At 35.8% G+C, this 13,294-nt stretch overlaps 1 long non-coding RNA gene and 2 other non-coding genes across 3 annotated transcripts in view; 2 read left to right on the plus strand and 1 right to left on the minus strand.

Moving 5' to 3' along the window:
• Positions 1-1,679: 1,679 nt before the first annotated feature.
• LOC147953670 (uncharacterized) overlaps positions 1,680-13,294 on the plus strand; it is a 93,502-nt gene continuing 81,887 nt past the window's right edge. The window contains exon 1 of the long non-coding RNA XR_015613675.1: positions 1,680-1,719. This is a non-coding gene — a long non-coding RNA (uncharacterized LOC147953670). The remainder of the gene's footprint in view (positions 1,720-13,294) is intronic.
• Positions 3,740-3,812, minus strand: TRNAT-UGU (transfer RNA threonine (anticodon UGU)). The gene has a single exon. It is a non-coding gene; the product is annotated as a tRNA-Thr (tRNA).
• On the plus strand, positions 5,480-5,552 carry TRNAF-GAA (transfer RNA phenylalanine (anticodon GAA)). Its single transcript has one exon. It is a non-coding gene; the product is annotated as a tRNA-Phe (tRNA).

Genomic DNA, 13,294 nt, shown 5'->3' on the forward strand with positions numbered 1-13,294 from the left:
CGGCTCAGAAATTGCTATCTGAATTTCCCCTATCTTAACTGAATTCGATTTATCAAAAATCGATCCAATTTGTTCTTGGGTTAAGCAGAAGAAATTAATTACCTAAGTTTCAAACCCTAATTTTTATCAATAATCAGTTTGATCTTTTTTCCCACCTTCAGAAGAATGAAGCATAGATAGATATAGAGCCTTCGTTCAAATTTTCTGAGAGGTAACTATCCCGGTTTCATATATGAAATCTCTATAGAATCCTTGAAAAAGACTTTTTTCCATAAGAAAGAAAAAAGAACTTACTATCTTTGGGATCTGATACTACACCGCTGCTTAATCCCTTAGTGGATCGGCTCTATTACATAAGCGGATTCCTAAATTTTGCCCCATATCATGGGATAAGTAAGCAGTTTTTTTTAGTTGTATCGACCCAGTCGCTCACTAATTGATCTTTACGGTGCTTTCTCTATCAATTTGAGAAACTTTATCCATAGAGTAGTAGTATAGGCCATACTTTCTTCGTTTTTTGATTCTCGTGAAGTGTCCTTCCTTCCTACAGCTGATAGGGAAAAATCGTTGTTTTTACGATCCCTATGTAGAAAGCCCTTTTTTTCTAGTATTTACTAGAAAATTTGATCCTCTCTTTTTTTTTTTTCTTTCTATAGTGGAGATAGTCGCACGTAATGACAGATCACGGCCATATTATTAAAAGCTTGCGGTAAGAAGGGGTTTCGTTCTAGTGCCCGGAAATAATATTCCAAAGCCTTTGTATGCTCTCCATTGCTTGTGTGTATAAGGCCTATGTTATAGAGTATATAACTTCGATCATAGGGATCGATTTCTAGTCGCGTAGCTTCATAATAATTTTGCAAAGCTTCCGCATAATTTCCTTCGGATTGAGCCAACATCCGTTACGGTCGTTCATTCTATTCAAAAAATCTCCGTTCCAAAACCGTACATGAGGTTTTCATCTCATACGGCTCCTCCCTTCTGTACATAATAGTACTAAGCGAAATAATCTATAGAATCAAAATAGAATTAGTCCCGTCTCATTATGAACCGAAAGGGGCTGGTATTTTTCCAAGAAATCTCTAGCCAACCTTCCCACAAGAGGTTTTTCTTAACACCGAGGTTTTTCTTAACACCAATGAATTCTATAATGCTAGAGGAAAACGATAGCTCCAATAATTTCTTTGTTCTCAACGCCTCCTATTTAGAGGAATTAGCTACTTCAACGATCTTTGATGGTTATAGGGGTATCCAAAGTACAAACCTGATGGTTGTTTGTTATCCCAACCATTCTTCCCAGCCCTGATACCGATCAGGAAAGGGGTAATTTCTAACAAAGTTTTTCTCTTGTTGATTCCTATTTCTAGGTGTAGTGCTTTTCTCCCCTATGCTGCCTACGGATACTAATAGAGTAGGATTGGCCCCTGTAATCCATACCCTACCATATCCTGTAGGTGTAACCTTTCGCTCAATACTCAAATCTACAATTGAAGTATCTGAAGCCGCATCAATCGAGGATACACGACGGAAGGAATTGTTAGTTCGCCTCACCTTCCCGAAGCGTGGGTTTGTTTGCTTTACAAATTTGGTTCTCTCTATGCCAACCCCCCTCTCTTTCTTTCGTAAGACTGAGGTATAGGTAGGGCTAAAAAAAAGCAAAAAAAAAGAGTCAAATCGCACCATCTCTATAATAAGTAAATGCCTTTTTTTTCTCCTGAGGTTGTCGGAATTATTCGCAATAAAATATTGGCTACAATTGAGGAGGTCCTTATCAATGAAATTTCCATTTCCACGGGATCTAGGCATAATTCCCAACCCATTCTATATAGAATTGTTTTCATTCCTTCACAAAATAACATAAAAACAAAACACATTTCGATTCTTATAATTATAAATAGGAATTGATCCATATGCTCTACTCTAAATCCATATGCTTTAAATGGATAAGAGAGATATGGATTTTCCGCTCAGCTCAAATTGTATCCTTTTCCTTCTGCTTGGACACGAAGAGATATGAAATATTTGACTAAGACTGGATTTCATTCCACTTCCTATTTCTGAACAACAACTTATGTTATCAACTATTTCGTGTTTTCAAAGTTATTAATTGTCTCATACCCTATTTTGATTTCGATAGTATGGTGTAGCGTATCTTATGCAAACGGAATTCTAAGGTTTCTTTATTTTATTATGCAATAAGAAGAATTCTTCCATTTTCTTTTTTCTTTAGTTGCGGGAAAACCCAAATTAAAACTTATATTTTATAGCGAGCGCAATTTCTAGTAAAAAATCCTGTATCCTTCCACTTAGATCAAAAGGAATTTTTCCAAATAGAACTATGGAACCCCCGAGTGGTTGCGGTTGTACCTGTACTGCAGGAATAAGAAAACTCGCTATTCACTCAGTTTATTTTTCCATAATAAGTTATGTAGGAGAGATGGCCGAGCGGTTCAAGGCGTAGCATTGGAACTGCTATGTAGACTTTTGTTTACCGAGGGTTCGAATCCCTCTCCTTTCCGTTTTTCTTAATTCATCAACGTTAAGGATCACAATGTATCAAATCAAATAACAATTTTTTCCAGCAATAATATAATATCTTATATTATCTTATTTTGATTTAATAGAAATTAGAAATTCTCTATAGCAAATTACTGTGGTATGTAAAATACACATAGAGGACAAAAGAAAAAAGGATCCTAATCCTAGGGTTAATCAATTTTAGCTAGTTGATGGGAAAATACAAATTAATGGTAATGGTCTTAGGGCGATTTAGTTCGGGGAAAGGGGAAGGGGAAGAAAATTCTATGAACCTTCCTTTTTTCGTTAAGTTCAAGTCTGACGAGAGTAATATTCTACAACTAACAACTCATTTATTTTGAGACCGACCCACTTCCTATCTAGGATTTTATTTACTAGTCCTTATATTCCAACGTGTCAATCGCCAAATGCTTTGGCAATTTCCCCGGGTCCGATGAAGCAATATAATTTTGAACCAGACCTTTGATCTTTGGTTATCTTTCGTAGTAATAATATCCTCGGGGTTTGCAACGAAAACTTGGTATATTGACTATACGGACCATTAACTAAAATATGTCTATGGTTGACTAATTGGCGGGCCCCAGGAATGGTTGAAGCCATACCCAATCGAAAAAGGATATTATCCAAACGCATTTCAAGTAATTGTAGTAAAACCTGGCCTGTTGACCTTTTTGCTTTTCCAGCGATATGTACATATCTAAGTAATTGTCGTTCTGTCAGACCATAATGAAAACGCAATTTCTGTTTTTTCTTGAAGACGAATACGATATTGCTCCTTTTTCCCAGAATTGAATTTTTTTTTTAAGATTACTTCCGGATTTAGGTGTTTTTCTAGTGAGTCCTGGTAAAGCTCCCAGACGGCGTATTTTTTTTAAACGAGGTCCTCGATAACGGGACATGAAGACTCCTTTTTTTAATTTTATTGAAATTTCATTTTACACAATTAATTCATTGTATTTACATTACAGAATACATCGAAATTAAAACTGAATTAAACTACAGGATAAACAGAGTAAAATCAACTAAAGTACCCCAAAAAATGGAATTTCATCAAAATCTTTTTTTTTTGTATATATATTATTTATTTTATTGTTTTGTATCTAGCAAAATTGTAAGGTAAAAAACATAAAAGATCCTGGATTCTCCATTTAATTCGGAAAAAAAGAGATTCTTGTTCGTAGAACATCGATAGAGAAAAAAAAGCCGACTATCGGATTTGAACCGATGACCCTCGCATTACAAATGCGATGCTCTAACCTCTGAGCTAAGTGGGCTTACATAACGGAAATAGTGTAACAAATAGAAATAGGTATAGTATAGGAAATCCGTAAAATCTCAGATATTAGTTATTAATCTTAGCTATTAACTAGTTCTAAATTTGAAGTTATACTTATAAAAATAAAAAAATACTAAAACTTCTTAAAGATAAAGTTAGCTTGATATGCTTAACTATAGGATATTAAAAAATAAAATTATAGAATTTATTGGTATTTTCATTCGATCATTATAGACTTTATTATTTGTTAATAATTTGAGGATTAATATTTCACTAAGGGGAACATAGAGTCAGAGTAAATAAAATTGCTAATTCTGATTAGAAAAAAAGAATAAATATCAAGCGTTATAGTATAATTTTGAATACTATAAAAAAGTAAGACGGGAGGTGGGGGAGATAAAAACTTTTGGATATATTGATTCGGATTGAATTGCAAATACATCAAGGATAGAATCAATTCAATTCTGAATTGCAATAAGCAAGCGAGGTCTCTCAAATAGAGTCGAACTGAACTGCTAGACTACGTTGAGTGATGAACTCAATGATTCAAAAAAAAAACTAAGAGATGGATGAAATTACACAAGGAATCCTGGTCTCAAAGAAGAGGGAAATGGGGATATGGCGAAATCGGTAGACGCTACGGACTTGATTGTATTGAGCCTTGGTATGGAAACCTGCTAAGTGGTAACTTCCAAATTCAGAGAAACCCTGGAATTAAAAAAGGGCAATCCTGAGCCAAATCCGTGTTTTGAGAAAACAAGGGGTTCTCGAACTAGAATACAAAGGAAAAGGATAGGTGCAGAGACTCAATGGAAGCTGTTCTAACGAATCGAGTTAATTACGTTGTGTTGTTAGTGGAATTCCTTCTAGTTCTAAATTAGAGAAAGAGGGGTTTTATACCTTATACATTTAATAAACACGTATAGATACTGACATAGCAAACGATTAATCACAGAACTCATATTATATTCTAATTATAATATAGGTTCTTTATCTTTTTTAAAAATGAAATTAGAAATGATAATGATTATGAAATAAAAAACTCATATCATAATTTTTTTTTTTCATTATTGTGAATCCACTCCAATCGAATATTGAATAATCAAATTCTTCAATTAAAATTCAAAGTTTTCGAGATCTTTAAAAAAGTGGATTAATCGGACGAGGACAAAGAGAGAGTCCCATTCTACATGTCAATACTGACAACAATGAAATTTCTAGTAAAAGGAAAATCCGTCGACTTTATAAGTTGTGAGGGTTCAAGTCCCTCTATCCCCAAATCCTCTTTTATTCCCTAACTATACTATATTATTATTATTTATCCTCTTTTTTTTTTTCTTTTTATCAATGCACTTTTTTTTCTTTTTATCAATGCAATGGGTTTAAGATTCATTAGCTTTCTCATTCTACTCTTTCACAAAGGAATGCGAAGAGAACTCAATGGATCTTATCCTATTCATTGAATAGATTTCTTTTTTATTAGAGTATCGGCAAGAAATCTTGGTTATTCACTCTATTTTTAAGTTTTATTTAAGTAAACCATGCACAATGCATAGGACTACCCCCCCCATTTTCAAATTTAAAATTTGAAATACTTTAATTAATTTTTAGTCCTTTTAATTGACATAGATACAAATACTCTACTAGGATGATGCACAAGAAAAGGTCAGGATAGCTCAGTTGGTAGAGCAGAGGACTGAAAATCCTCGTGTCACCAGTTCAAATCTGGTTCCTGGCAGAGAAAAAAAAAAAAAAGATCCACCGAATAGGTATTGATCCAAATACCTCGAGATGGATTGTGATACATATTCATTAATAATATTTATTCATCTAAGTGGATAAATCTATAATATAAATATAGAGGCACTTCTTTTTCTTTTTAAAGAAGTTTTAAAATATATCTTTTCTTTATGATAAAGAAGGGGGTGAGATTCCCCTTTATTTTTTTGCGTTTCTTAATTTTGTATTCCGCTATTCCGACGAATATTTTTTTAGTCTTGCTTATCTTTATCTTATCTTATTTTCCTAGTTGTGCTAAGTAATGTGCGCGGTACAAAGTTCCTGGTAGAGAACTTCTTTGAGTCATCCTATTTTTCTGTTCATATGAAGGAAATTAATATGCGATTTTCAAAATAGGGGAATCCAAATGAAACCCTTTTTTTGCTCAGTCTATCTGGAATGCTTTTGTATAATTAGGAATTAATTATAAATAGGTATTCCGTTTCATCTAGGAAAAGAACCTAAAAATATTCCTTGACTTGAATAAAATCTGGAGTTGTGTTGTATAAGTGAGCATGAATTTCTTATCATTCAATGAGCATCTTGTATTTCATAAAAATTGGGGGTTATATAATCCTTACGTAAGGGCCAGCCTATCCAACTTTCAGGCATTAGGATACGTTTAAGGCGCGGATGATTATCATAAGAGATTCCCACCATATCATAAGATTCGCGTTCTTGAAAATCGGCACTTCTCCAAATCCAGAAGACAGACGGAATTCTAGGATTATCCTTTTGGGCAAAGACTTTTATGCAGACTTCTTCTGGATTATCTATACCATATTGTATTCTCGTAAGATGATACACGCTAGCTAAAGATCCACCGGGTGCTACATCATAAGCACATTGGGAGCGTAAATAATTGTAACCATATACATATAAAATGACAGCAATGGAATCCCAATCCCCTGCTTTTATTTGTAAAGTCTCTATTCCTCGGTGATCAAAGCCCAAAGATCTATGAACCACCTCATGTTTGACTAGCCAATTAGATAACCAACCCTGCTGCATTGTCTTCATCTCTCCCTCTTTGTATAAATATTTCACATTTCGGATGCAAGTTTGAAAGATTGCCCTGCTTTTTATTTTTCTACACAAAAGAGCCCCTCTCCTAATTCACTAATTTGTAGGAAGGTACTGAACTTTTGGATTTGAAAAAAGTTTCAGAAGATATATCTAATGTAGATGGTGATTGATAGAGCAATTCTTGCTCATAAGTTCCTGTATGAGTACTGCGCCTAACATAAAGCTTGTGACTGGTAGTAAAACATCTATTTTTATTTTGAGATACTCAACTATTTCTCGCGATATCTTCTTACGAAGTTTTGTTAGGGCATCTATAACTGCCTCCGGTTTAGGTGGGCAGCCCGGCAAGTAGACATCCACAGGAATTAACTTATCAACTCCCCGAACAGTACTATAGGAATCCGTACTGAACATTCCCCCTGTAATAGTACAGGCTCCCATAGCAATGACGTATTTTGGTTCAGGCATTTGCTCGTATAATCTCACTAAAGAGGGAGCCATTTTCATTGTTACCGTACCGGCTGTTAAAATTAGGTCTGCTTGCCTAGGACTTGATCTTGGTACCAATCCATAACGATCAAAGTCGAATCGTGAGCCTATTAATGAAGCAAATTCAATGAAACAACAACTGGTACCGTATAGAAGGGGCCATAAACTGGAGAGTCTTGACCAATTCGAAAGATCATTTGGTGTAGTTGAAATAACAGAATTGGAACTTGTTTGGTCAAGTAAGGGAAACTCAATCAAATTCATAACTGTCTCAATAGAATCTTTTCCTTCTTTTTTTTTGTCTAAATATTCAGTTAAGACCATTCCAAGGCTCCTTTTCGCCATGCATAAACTAAACCAACAACTAAGATAAGCACGAAAATCAAAGCTTCGATAAAAACGGATACACCCAATACGTCGAAACTCATTGCCCAAGGGTATAGAAAGACGGTTTCCACATCAAAAACAACAAAAACGAGCGCAAACATATAATAGCGTATTCGGAATTGTACCCAAGCCCCTCCCATGGGTTCTATACCCGATTCATAACTAGAAAGCTTCTCTGGTCCTTCACTAACCGGGGCTAAAAGTCCTGAAATCGAAAATGCCAAAATAGGAATAAGGCTTGCTATTATTAGAAATGTCCAAAAAATATCATATTCGTGAAGCAGAAACATAATGTACTCCCATTAATGTGGAATAGGCGGAACTTAAATTAGTCAATTCAATTCAGCATTGTCAATTTATCCAGAACTTCTCTCTTTTCCTCGGTGAAACAAGAATCTTTTTTGTTCAAACAAAAGCGCTTAGTTTAAGTTTAGCCTTTGTTTCCTCTGTGCTGCATCTTCTTTAAAGATTCATCCAATGGAATCCCAACTCCCTTTCTTTTGGATTTCCATTCTATTTAGATATGGTGTATGTAGATCTAATTCTTATATAAAGAAAACTTTCTCGTTTCACTTTGTCTCGCTTTCTCTAGAATCTCTAGAAAAAAGAATAGCTCTATCCTTTATTTAATATTTAATAATAAAATAATAAGAGACTATTAAATAAAAATGAGAATACTACTAAATTAGAACCTAATTAAGATAGTAGGACTAATCTATGCAGTATAATTAATGAGAAGTAATACTATAAAATAAAAATAAAGAACTCTATTTCAGAACTATGAGACAGAATATTCTGTTTTCTTATTTACTCTTTACTTTATTTTTTCTATTTAAAGTTGATCAATTTACATAATGTATCTATAAACAAAGTAATAAATATACTTAAAACAAAGTAGGAATTCGCAAAATGGATAAAATCATTGCAGTTATTATAGGGAAGTCTAGAGATATCCTATTTGAAGGAGGACGGGATTCAAATCAGGGAAAGGATCCTTTCTTCTATTGATTTGATAGAAATTCGTTTTTCTTTTCCTGTCTGTATGATTTTGATTTTCGATGAATGAGCCTTTGGTAATGCTTTTATCTCTATTCTATGTCGCAGGCGCCTATCCAGTCTATAAACAAATACTAATGAGAAAATGAAAACTATACTAAACTAAAGAAAACATAGGATAGAGATCCTAAAATCTAAAAAAGGGCATATTAGGGCTATACGGATTCGAACCGTAGACCTTCTCGGTAAAACAGATCAAACGGATTATTATCGAAATGATTTGAACTGTTTCAAAGACCCAACATGCATTTTTTTGCATTGGGCTCTTTCATAAACTGATTTAAAGATCAGTTAGTCCACCATAGTTTTTCTTTACGGAAAGATAATGAGATGGCTCCCTGTGCTCTGATTGATTTTTTGTATTATGATCTATCTAGGAGCAATACCAAAGTGTTTCAAAGGAGGATTACCTTGACTTAGGTCTGCCTCCGGTCTAAATTAAATCAACCTAAGTGAAATGGAGTCTCTATCGTTCCACTGCAAGAGTTAACTATGAGACTTCATACACCTTAAAGTTCATAGAACGAAAAGAAGTTTTTTGGAGGCCCTTATCCTCATTACGCCTAGCATTTAGTGGGCTGGATATTTACCTTATCAACTAGCAAATCCATAAGGGTTCTATTTGATTAGGCACCTGAATTGGCACCTGAATCGGACTGAACCGACTGTTTGTCAGGCTACTGTTCTCCTATTCTCTCGAATCTATGAAGTAAGACATTGATTTTGCAATAAGATCGATTATGTTCATTGCATAATAAGCTCCTTTGAAAAGCATTGGCGCACGTGTAAACGAGTTGCTCTACCGAACTGAGCTATAGCCCTTATCAGAGATATCTTAACATATAGATAATTTCTTGTCAAGATGAATATTTTCTAATGCCAGAGGATACCCCTTTGATCTGTATCTGTTTAGTATTTAGTTTAGTATTTAGTATATAACAGACCAATAACAGAGCGGTATTGCTTAGAAAAGGGATTCAATATATAATCGATCGAAGTAATGGGTCTTCCTTTGTGGTGATAAATTGCCTACTTAACTCAGTGGTTAGAGTATTGCTTTCATACGGCGGGAGTCATTGGTTCAAATCCAATAGTAGGTAAGTAGGTAGAAAAATTACTAGATAGCATTGGACTTACTTCGCTTCGCTATCTAATAACTTTTTCTACCCCTCTTCCCTTTTTCTTTGTATCAACTATAAACCACTGGATTGTCTTCAATTGGATGGGGGAATCCAATTGACAGCCTCGATTCGTATCCTAGCTCGTCTGAGAGCGAGCTTCGCTTCAACCAAATCTTTCGTACCCTCAGCTTTACTCAAGTTAGCTTCGGCTATTTCAAGTGCCTTTTGAGCTTCTTCCGGATCAATATCACTACCCAGTTCCGCATCATTTCCTAAAATGATGATCTCATTATTAACTATTCTCGCAAAACCGCTCCACAGAATCGCTGTTAACCATTGGTCGTTGAGGAGGCGTATTCTCAAAGGACCCATATCTACTGCTGTGTTAATGGGGGCGTGGTTTGGTAATACGCCAATTTGGCCACTATTAGTGGATAAAATGATTTCTTTCACTTCACAATCCCAAATAATTCGCTTAGGAGTCAGTACATAAAGATTTAATTTCATTTCTTCGATTTGTTCTCCTCTTCTAAGGTTATAGCTTTCGTGCTAGCTTCATCGATGTTACCCACCAAATAAAAAGCCTGTTCAGGTAGGCCGTCTAATTCTCCGGAAAGGATTAGTTGAAATCCCCTAATAGTTTCCGCAAGAGCAACATACTTTCCTGGAGAACCAGTAAAAACTTCTGCCACAAAGAACGGTTGTGATAAGAAACGCTCAATTTTTCTTGCTCTTGCTACAGTTAAACGATCCTCTTCCGATAATTCATCCAAGCCAAGAATTGCGATAATGTCCTGAAGTTCTTTGTAACGTTGTAAAGTTTCCTTAACTCTTTGCGCAGTTTCATAATGTTCGTTGCCAACGATCCGAGGCTGTAACATAGTCGAGGTTGAATCTAAAGGATCTACTGCTGGATAAATACCCTTGGAAGCTAATCCTCTGGAAAGTACGGTAGTAGCATCCAAATGTGCAAATGTTGTGGCAGGGGCAGGGTCGGTCAAATCGTCTGCAGGTACATAAACTGCTTGAATCGAAGTTATAGATCCCTTTTTAGTAGAAGCAATTCTTTCTTGCAAAGAACCCATTTCTGTACTAAGAGTAGGTTGATAACCCACTGCGGAGGGCATTCTCCCTAATAAAGCGGATACCTCTGATCCTGCTTGAACAAAACGAAAGATATTATCGATAAATAAAAGCACGTCTTGCTTATTAACATCTCGGAAATATTCCGCCATAGTTAGGGCAGTTAAACCAACTCTCATACGAGCTCCCGGTGGTTCATTCATTTGGCCATAGACTAGAGCTACCTTTGATTCCTCAATATTTTTTTCATTAATTACTCCGGATTCCTTCATTTCCATATAAAGATCATTTCCTTCACGAGTCCGTTCCCCTACTCCACCGAATACGGATACGCCCCCATGAGCTTTAGCAATGTTATTGATTAATTCCATGATCAGTACTGTTTTACCTACTCCAGCCCCCCCAAATAGTCCTATTTTTCCTCCACGTCGATAAGGAGCTAAAAGATCGACGACCTTAATACCTGTTTCAAAGATGGATAATTTCGTATCTAACTCGATAAAGGCAGGCGCAGATCTATGAATAGGGAACGTTGCACTACTATCTACAGGACCCAAATTGTCAACAGGCTCCCCAAGAACGTTGAAAATTCGTCCGAGAGTAGCTCCACCGACCGGAACACTGAGAGGAGCTCCCGTGTCAATCACTTCCATTCCTCTCATCAACCCGTCCGTAGCACTCATAGCTACAGCTCTAACTCGATTATTTCCTAATAATTGTTGTACCTCACAAGTCACATTAATTTGCTTATCGGCAGTGTCTCTACTCTGGACTACCAAAGCGTTATAAATATAAGGTAACTTGCCTGGGGGAAAAGTGACATCCAGCACGGGTCCAATAATTTGATCGATACGACCTGTACTTTTTTCTTCAATTGTGGAAACCCCGGGAGGAGAAGTAGTAGGATTGGTTCTCATAATTATCACATAATTAAAAAAAAGGAATTTGTCGAAATTTTTCTTTTTTTATTGTTGAATAATGCCAAATCAAATCAAAAAAAATCCAAAAGTAAAAAGGAAATGAATTAGTTAATTCAATAAGAGAGAAAAGGGGACCAGGACTTGATTTCGTTGCCCAAGCGAATCCCATTCAATCGTTTACTCATGGAATGAGTCCATTGGAAAGTTCAATCAATCTTTTTTTTCATATACATTTTGCCTTTTGTGGAGGATCTGTGCCTACTCTACTTTCCTATCTAGGACTTCGATATACAAAATATATACTACTGTGAAGCATAGATTGCTGTCAACAAAGAATTTTATTAGTATTTAGTTAGGTATTTGCATTCAAAATAAGAAAAGAGAACTATTAAGAACTTGTAAAATAAGGATTAGGAATTAATTTGGGTTGCGCTATATCTATCAAAGAGTATACAATAATTATGGATTTGGTAAATCAAATCCATGGTTTAATAACGAACCGTGTTAACTTACCATAACAACAACTCAATTCCTATCGAATTCCTATATTGGAATTCCTATAGGATAGAACATACACAGGGTGTACGCATTATATATGAATGAAACATATTCATTAACCTAAGCATGCCCTCAATTTTCTTTAATGAGTTGATATTATATTAATTGAATATCCTTTTTGTTTTACGAGATTTTTGCTAAAGTTTCATTTACGCCTAATTAACATCGAGTAGACCCTGTTATTGTGAGAATTCTTAATTCAAGAGTTATAGGGAGGGACTTATGTCACCACAAACAGAAACTAAAGCAGGTGTTGGATTTCAAGCTGGTGTTAAAGATTATAAATTGACTTACTACACCCCAGAGTATGAAACTAAGGATACTGATATCTTGGCAGCATTCCGAGTAAGTCCTCAGCCTGGGGTTCCGCCCGAAGAAGCAGGGGCTGCAGTAGCTGCCGAATCTTCTACTGGTACATGGACAACTGTTTGGACTGATGGACTTACCAGTCTTGATCGTTACAAAGGACGATGCTATCACATCGAGCCTGTTGCTGGGGAAGACAACCAATGGATCTGTTATGTAGCTTATCCATTAGACCTATTTGAAGAGGGTTCCGTTACTAACATGTTTACTTCCATTGTAGGTAACGTATTTGGTTTCAAAGCCCTACGTGCTCTACGTTTGGAGGATCTACGAATTCCCCCTACTTATTCAAAAACTTTCCAAGGCCCGCCTCATGGTATCCAAGTTGAAAGAGATAAGTTGAACAAGTACGGTCGTCCTTTATTGGGATGTACTATTAAACCAAAATTGGGATTATCCGCAAAAAATTATGGTAGAGCGTGTTATGAGTGTCTACGTGGTGGACTTGATTTTACCAAAGATGATGAAAACGTAAACTCACAACCATTTATGCGCTGGAGAGACCGTTTTGTCTTTTGTGCCGAAGCTATTTATAAATCACAGGCCGAAACCGGTGAAATCAAGGGGCATTACTTGAATGCGACTGCGGGTACATGTGAAGAAATGATTAAGAGAGCTGTATTTGCAAGAGAATTAGGGGTTCCTATTGTAATGCATGACTACTTAACTGGGGGATTCACCGCAAATACTACTTT

Source organism: Triticum urartu, unplaced genomic scaffold (genome assembly GCF_056163025.1).
Source record: "Triticum urartu cultivar PI428250 unplaced genomic scaffold, HENAU_Tu73 scaffold2, whole genome shotgun sequence".
Taxonomy (NCBI): domain Eukaryota; kingdom Viridiplantae; phylum Streptophyta; class Magnoliopsida; order Poales; family Poaceae; genus Triticum; species Triticum urartu.